The sequence below is a fragment of the Cornus florida genome, unplaced genomic scaffold (assembly GCF_030987335.1).
Source record: "Cornus florida cultivar Cherokee Brave unplaced genomic scaffold, ASM3098733v1 CherokeeBrave_3.0.0_Hap2_Chr06, whole genome shotgun sequence".
Classification (NCBI taxonomy): Eukaryota; Viridiplantae; Streptophyta; class Magnoliopsida; order Cornales; family Cornaceae; genus Cornus; species Cornus florida.
In genome coordinates this window covers 95118959-95127527 of record NW_026775576.1, presented here as the reverse complement: position 1 = coordinate 95127527, position 8569 = coordinate 95118959, and the positions used below count along the sequence as shown (strand labels likewise).

The window sequence follows — 8569 nt, the reverse complement described above, 5'->3', positions numbered from 1 at the left end:
CGTTCACTGTTTAGAGAGAATTAGTTATTCAATGGCTTCTGACAATATTAAAAGTTGCCGCTGGAATAATAATGTGGAGAGACAGTTGAAGGACCAAATTTCTGCCTACGCCGCCGCTGAAATCATTGGCGGCAACGAGGATCTGGTGGTGGAAGTCCTTCGGCGTTTGCCAGCAAAATCCGCTGAAATCTCTGGCGTTTTCTTCACCTCTAGATCCGGATCTGAATTCATCAGATAAATTCCTCTCATTTGCTCTGACTTGAAGAATCGATGTAATAGTTCTACTACTATTACTATTAATGGCGGAGATGAAAACAACCCACTCGCTCTATTTAGTGATGTGAATACTACTACAACCGTAGACTCCTTACCGTTCTAGAAAATCTAAAACTGAACCAGACCATTTGAGTCACGAAATCAAACCAGCCTAAACCGTGAAAAAACAATTTAGTTTGGTATGGTTTGGTTCGGTTACACGGTTCTAGTTGAATTTTATTTCCTTTTTTTTTTTTTTCCCTTCAATTGTATATACAACAAAAATATCAATAAAAACATTCACATTCCCAAATTCAAGACTAAAATAGAGGGGAAAGTGGGTGAAACAGACTCAAAAGTTAAACCCTAGAAATTAAAATAAGGTTGAATCTTGCTAAAATTGAAAAGGATTTTCAAATCCGTGGTTGAAAACTAAGAAATTTGATTCGTTATTGTTGTTGGCTGTGTTTGAGGTGCAAACATGCTGTGAGATTTAGAGATATGTGAACTAGAAGAAAGAGAGAAGGGGATAGAGTGTGGGAAAGAAGATGTCACCTATGGCAACGATAAAAGATCGACGGCGATAACCGGACTTCGAATATTGCTTGAGAGAGATTGATCAACAACTGGATCTCATAGTGACGAGAACTAAGAAGTGAATGAAGCGGTATGAGCAAAGAAAAACAATGAAATAGTGGAAGAATGGTAGCATACACCAAAAAATCAAAACATTGGGAGAAGCAAAAACAAATAAAAAAATAAAAATATGAGATAATGATGAATGTTGGCTCCCGTTTGATCGTGTGCCGAAATTCCTTCCAAAGTTAAGAGTAGTATATATATATATATATATATATATATATATATCTATATATAATATAATATAACATATATTTGTATACCAATTATAACGGTCTGATCTAAGCTTGGCCGGTCCGGTTCGGTCCTGTAGGACCCTAATCCGGGACCAAACAAAAAATTTACGATTCCATTATTTTAAAATCGTGACCAGACCAAACTGCTATGGAATTGGCCCAGACCACCCGATTCGGTCCGGGTCCTGTTTGATCTTTTGGGTTAACGGTTTGATTTTTCGGGTTGACGGTGCTTCTCAATGCTCGTTTCCAGACAAAAAATAAAATAAAATAAAAAAATAAAAATTCATTTTTAATCAAAAAAGGAGTTATCAAACTGACTGAAATTCTTTTCAACATTAGTGCCCCTGATGTAAGATAATTGTGCACGAAACTAGCTCAATGATTTGGCAAAAAAATAAAGGAAGAAGTGTGATGCACATGATGAAAAGTTATTTTATAATTTTAATTAAAAAATTATCAAAATAAATTCACTTTTTCACATACTACCTCTGTCCCAAAAAAAAAAAAAAAATGTCATGCTTTCTTTTTTGGTCTGTCCCAAAATAATTGTCACTTTTATTTTTGAAACAATATATTTTATATTTTTCTATATATGTCCTTGGAATTTAAAATTTCAAATTTGAATATTCAAAACTTAGAGAGACAAATTAATAACTTTTCAAGAAGACAAGACATGTCTCACATGTTCCCTTAAAAATTCCTACTTCCCAAAAGTGTCATCTAAATTGGAATAGAGGGAGTAATTAATTAGTAACTTTTTTGAGTAATTAAAATTTTAAATATTTATGAAGCTTTTTTAAGATTAAAATTAAGAGTAAAAACTTAAGTTTAAGGGGTTGCAATTATTTGTATGATATGTATATAATTAAAGAATGAAATATATAATATTTGAGAACTTATAGACAAGAAAATATATAATATTACAAAACTTATTTGTTTAGTTAATAAACGTGACATAATTAAACAAACACATAAAGATAAAATATAAAAATAAAATAAATTAACATTATTAATGCAATTCAAAGAATAAAACAATTTTTTTATTATTATTTAATAATCAACATAATTAATGCAATTCAAAGAATAATATACTTGTAATAAAATAAAAAATTTTGAACCACGATATGAAATAGATCAATCAAAATAAATTAAAAATAAAAAATTTTGAACCATCATGCATTATATCACTTGTTCCACTTTTGGTAAACAAAGAATAAGTTAAATTTTAGGAAAATGATAAAGGGGCCGAAGTGTAACTCCCGAAAAACAATCGTGCAGATTTTATAAAACCTCTTACAAGTGAGTAAAACAGCCACTGGCGTTGACCTTGAAGAACTTCCCCGTCAAAAACAGTGAAGACCGGAGACCGGTGATCTAGAGAAGATGGTGGGATCTCCGTCGGGGCTAACCTTCTAGATGTAGTTGTCGGCTGCGTTGGTGGGGTCGTCGAAGGAGAGCGAGGAAGAAATTAAATTAAGAATCCCATTTCTTCTTCTTCTTTTTTTTTTTTTGGTGAGAATCTGACGTGGCTTTGTCACGAAAGATTCGGTCTTTTTTTCGGGGATACCTTTTGGTTCCCCTATCACTGCCCATTTGGGTGTTGGCCAAGTATGCTGACTATCGGTAATCTAAGTGATTGAAATATTCCATTTTGAAGTTCATGATATAATCGGAATTTGAGTCGGATCAAATTGGGTATTGCTGGCAAACTTTAATGCTATGAACATATTTGACTCATTGGCGTCCTAGCATGAGGTCTTTTATTTCCCATGCCAGTTTAAGCATTGGAAGCCAAAGACATTAAATTATTGCTTTCTTATACTTCTTTGAACACGACGAAGACATCAAAAAAAAAGAAAAAAAAAGAAAAGAAGAAGAAGCCTACAATGTGTGTTTTGCTTCTACTGAATTGACGGGGATGGAGGAATTAGCATTTTGGAATACTCTATGGAGAGAGGAGGGCATGATTTTATAAATCGATAAAAAAGAGAGAAAAAAAGAAAAAGGGTGATTATCCAATTAAAACGGGTCGATTTGACTTTCTATTCTCTTTCTTATAATTTTGTTGATTTTATTATTAAAATTGATGTGTTATTTTTTTATTAGAACATATAAGAGCATCTCCAATGCAAATAGTCATTTTTGCATGCCAAATTTATAATTTGACTATAGTTACAGTGTCAAAATGTTATATTTTAACAACTCTGCTCCAATGGTGCATTTCATCCAAAATGCTATTTTTTGGCACAATAACCCATTTTTTCCAACTACCATTATCAACTACCAATTTTCAATAACTATTTTTTTATTTTTTTGTGAGTGTTTGTATTTTATTTAGCTTATTTGCCTGATTAAAAAAATAATAATAATTAATTATCAAATTCAATGTAAAAGATAAGAATGTAAATTATATAAAAATAAATGGGTAAACTTGTCATTTACATAACAAGTAAACTCTATAAAAAAACTTGTCATTGCAGTCATGTGAATCTTTACTCTGTAATTGCAGTCAAATGAATTTGCATGTCATGTTACCCTTGTTTTGCTTCATTGTGGTTTCATCCATTACTGAAAATTCCTTACTACTGCTTTCCATAGGAGTCTGAGTTGTGTCTCAGTTCTAGATGTGTGTGATGTTTTCATTTGACAATTGTGATAATTCAATTCACAATTATTTTGTTTTGTTTGCTTATAATTCAGTTCTCTTTTGCTACGATTGGTGTCTCCATTTATTTGAGAAATCAAGTAAATACAAGTGATTGAAATCTCATTACCCTGTTAAGAGTCAGAAATAACAAGCAATATGTACAATGATATTACAACATTCAAAGCTAGCTGTTTAAAACATTGTCCTTTACACAAAAATTGAGCTGCCTTCAAACATTGAACCCATTTACACAAAAGATTTGTTTTTGACAGCCCATTTACACAAAAGATCAGCAACTAGCTGCAAAAGTCTCAACTTCACGTGTCCTAACACAATAATCAAAGTTTGTTGAGTGTGTTTGTAGTTTGGCAAGAATCTCATCCTTGCGCAGCTGGTAATAAACTTTCGCCTGAGGGTCCATGTTAGAAAGGTTCATCATAATCTTATCATCTCTCTCTTTTTCCTTGGCTTCTTTCTCTATGAACCTACTGTAATATATATAACAATCACATTGATAATTATCAGAATTGAGAATACCGAAGTGTTCTTTAATATATATAACAATCACATAAACAACAGCTGAGCAATTGAGTTTTCAAAAAAAAAAAACAGCTGAGCAATTGTGTCTTAGGCAGCTTGGCTGATCAAGCTAATTGTCCTGACAAAAACACACACGAAAAAACTCACAAATGAGACTGCAAATTAAAGTTCATCACATCATGCAAAGACAGATATAACTTGTGTATCTCACTTTTACACACACACACACACACACACAGACACACATATCAATGCCCATTAAAGAGAGAGCTTTCATATAAAGAGGGTCAACTTGAATTAACTTTCTATAACTGACAGAATTTACATCAGCTTTAAAAACTCAACACCCATTAAAAACAAGAGCCTTCTAATTCAACAGAAGAAAAATCAAATACCTCTCATTGATTTTGTTTGGTAAAAATGCTTCAAATTCAAAGTTTTCATAGGAAAAAAAGAAAAGTGTATCTCACACTTCACATAAAGAAGTTACAATTTGAAAAACTAACCTCGTAACTGAAAAAACATAAATTTGTATTAGCTTTGAACCCTCAACAACCATTAATTAAAATAAAAAAAGAGTCTTGTAATTCAAAGTACATAAGAAAAATCAAACACCTATCACTTATTATTATTATTATTATTATTATTTATTATTATTTTTTTTCTGTTGGTAAGAGATTGAGAGAGAGTCTATCACTCTGAGAAGAAGTTAAAATTAATAACATGGAAACCAAAGCTTTATTATGCAAAGATTCTTCTAGCTCTATACTTTAATAGTGGTGTCTCATTGTAAACCAAACCAACTTTTTCTATTTTTCATCGGCAAGCAAGATTCATGTTTAACCTTTTTAGTGAATTAAAATTAAACCTAATTTGGCTATGATAACTATTTCAATTTGGTTATGAACCTACTGATATTTTATATAGTAGGAAAATAGTCCATAACAACATATAACATTGTAACTTAAACCAACTTTTTCAATAACTTATATTCTATCCCTGCGAATCTTTTATTTATGCATCAAATTCTATATATAATCTTTTATTTGCATTGCCCATCTATGGCAAAACTGCGAATTATATAATGTAAATCAATTTGCAAGCTTCTGTAGTCATGAATCATTGATTATGGAGATCATTGTTGTTATCTCAACTGAAAATGGATTCAAATGCCTTGTTCTGTTTCTGGGTTTCCCTTATATTTTTTGTTCTGTTACTACATACTAGATGAGGCATGTCTGATTTAATCTCTTAATTTAATAATTTTGATTCTTTTCTTTGAGTAAGTCTTATCTACTTCTTCTTTTAAGTTTGTCTTAGCTAGAGTGAACTATCAACTGTTAAATTTATTATCAAATTGGGTGATTTACAATGTTTTTCCTTTATATTTTAATCCTTCAGTTTAATAAAGTATACATTTGTTTATTTATTCTACTTATTTATTTATTTAAATTTTCCATCTTTATGTGATCAATTTTATGTTGGAAGTTATTATTATTCCATTTTACAGATCAAGTTTTTGCATTTTACCCTTAGATGAATGCAAACACAAACACACACATACATAATACCAGGATGTATGAATGAAGATAATACATTTTCTGAATTTATGCTGCTCTTTTCAGTTCATTTTTCTATTATAGTTTTTACCTTTATATCTATTTCTCGTGTTTCTTCCAAATTTGGTTTGTCAAGTTACTGTCCTTTTGCCCCAAATTAACTGAATAATCTTTTTCTGAAACGCTAATTCAAGTTTGTTTGTATCAAGTCCGATTTTATTTTTTTATTGTTTTGAAAATTTCAACTGTGAGATAACACCATTTATGGTGTACTGGGTGTCTAATATACCACCATACTATTATTTATATGTATAGGCAATTTGGGGACGAAACATGGGAAGGATTTCAATATTCTTCTTAGGGATTTTAGTAATGTGCTGCTGGGCAGCCATGGTAGAAGCGTAAACAAGTGTATATGTAAAAAAAGATGAGAAATCAACACAGAAATTGAATTGAAGGCCCAATTGGGAATTAGCAATTACCCAATAAACATACTTGTAAAACAAAACATATGCACAGAGAGACAAATCTGGATCCCAAATACAAAGCCCATGCCGGATTTTAGAATGAAATTGAAATTTCTTAAATCAGAAAGCATATATATACACATATATATATACACACATGCAAATATATACATATCATACCTGTTGCTTCCTTCTAGAGTTTCAAAGCGACGGAGGAGTGGCTATGGTGTAGGCATTTGTCCATGGTTTGAGGAGAGAGTGTGTGGTGTAGGAGAGAGAGAGGGAGAGAGGAGGGCAGGGCTGAGGTAGAGCTCTGATCGGGATGCTGGTGGTGGGGTTTGATCGACAAATAGCGGGCCGTTCTCTTCTCTCTCTCTGTCCTCGTCGCTGCCGTTCTCTTCACTCTCTCTCCCTGTTGCCCTACATAGGGAAATAGCAATTGCCATTTCTTGTGCTAGAATTGACAAAAGAAATGGCAAAGTTAAAATTTAGCGGGCTAAATGACAGTTCATTGTAGAGCCCATTTGAAGCCCATTGTTATATTTTAATAATAGCAACTCAAATAAGATTGAGTTAGAAATGCTCCGAAGGTGAATAAGATAAAGCTACTCATCATTAAATAACTAAATATTATCCTTATAATTATTAGGTAAAAAAGCAAAAAATTCCTTAAACTGTACAATAATTACATAATGCCCCTCAATAGTTTTTTTTGAAGTAAGTTATACCATCAACTATAAAAAAAAAGCAAAATGCCTCCTCCAAGACCATTTAAGACAAAATTTTGACCGGTAAAATAATATAATTATTAATTTATTTATTAATGTATTATAAAAAATATTAAATTCATGAATGTTAAATAGCAATGTTCGCATATTTTTATTTTATTTTTTTCTTCTCTAGTCTTCCCTGCCGCAAAAAGTTGAAGCCAAAGTCAATAAGGCTGCCATCGCCCACAGTGACGCCGGTGATTTCTGTCGGAACAGAGCTTCATGTTTGGATCGGAGATTTCAGAGACAGAGCAATCACTTCTGCGTTCGGATCTATAAACAAAAATAAACAGATATATTAACTTCTATATATATACGTACTATATAATTTCAACTGTTCGATACATATTTGGAGAATTAGTTCAATGATTTTACCTGGCATTCCAGGGAGATTTCGCTTCTTCTTTGATGTTGATTTTGCTGGTACTACTTAATTGCCGGAAGAAGAGACACTCGCTTCACCTGAAGCTATGGAATCATTCATGCGGATAAGTTATCTACGTCAGCTGGCATGGTGATGAAATTTGTTATAGGGTTTTTTTTGGGTGGCCAAAAGAACGAAATCTAGGGCATTTGTCTTCTCAAAGAATTTAAAGAGACTATTGAGATTAAATTTCTACTTTCTAGGGTTCCAACAAAGTTTTCTCTAACTTCCAGTCAATCTTGCTATTTCTCTTCACATCTACCACTTTCTTACCAAAACCCATATTAACAAACAACCTAATTAACAAAACGCACGACTTAAAATCAGCTCTGAGCTCGAACAAAGATGAAGACTCAGAACAAATCGCCTGTAATACCGGTAAATTGATCGCCGGCGAACACAGTACAATCCAATATCGAAGTTAATGGAGCTTTTTCACTCTATAAAAAACATAACCAAACAAATAAATTAGAGATTTTGCCCAAATATGTGAATTTTCGGACATTCAACTTTACTTGATAACAACTATCCAAAAACAATTTCAAACGTTTCGACGAAAATGATTGAAGTAACGAACCGATTCAAACGCCGAATATCACAATAAGAAAAGCTCTCTATGTCGACGGCTAAAAAAAAAAAATTACTAAAGAGAGAGAGTTTTGCAAAGTCGTCTCTCTGTTAGTCTTAGTTGTTGTCTCTTACTTTCTTGAAGAAGAAAAAGGAAATTGAAAACCCAATGTCCAGTATCATTGGATCGATAAGACACGGATGATTAGTTGGATGAATGCCCATCATCAAAACCCAATGTTCTGACGATGGCAGCCTTGTAGAAAAAAATAAAATAAAAATATGAGTGTATTATTGGTATTTTATATTTATGAATTTTATATTTTTATAATAAATTAATAATTAAGGGTAAATTAGTAATTATATCACTTCGCCGGTCGGAAAAGTTGTCTCTGTTGGTCTTCAAAGGGGCATTTTGCTTGCTTTTAATAGTTGAGGGGGACAACTTGTTCTCAAAAATAA

The 8569-nt window shown here is 32.1% G+C and overlaps 1 long non-coding RNA gene across 1 annotated transcript; it reads right to left on the bottom strand.

Annotated features, from left to right (window-relative positions):
• Positions 1 to 3925: 3925 nt before the first annotated feature.
• Positions 3926 to 8411, bottom strand: LOC132313043 (uncharacterized). The gene is made up of 3 exons (XR_009483371.1): positions 7492 to 8411; positions 6527 to 7389; positions 3926 to 4268 (listed from the first exon to the last, which is right to left on the bottom strand). It is a non-coding gene; the product is annotated as an uncharacterized LOC132313043 (long non-coding RNA).
• Positions 8412 to 8569: the final 158 nt, after the last annotated feature.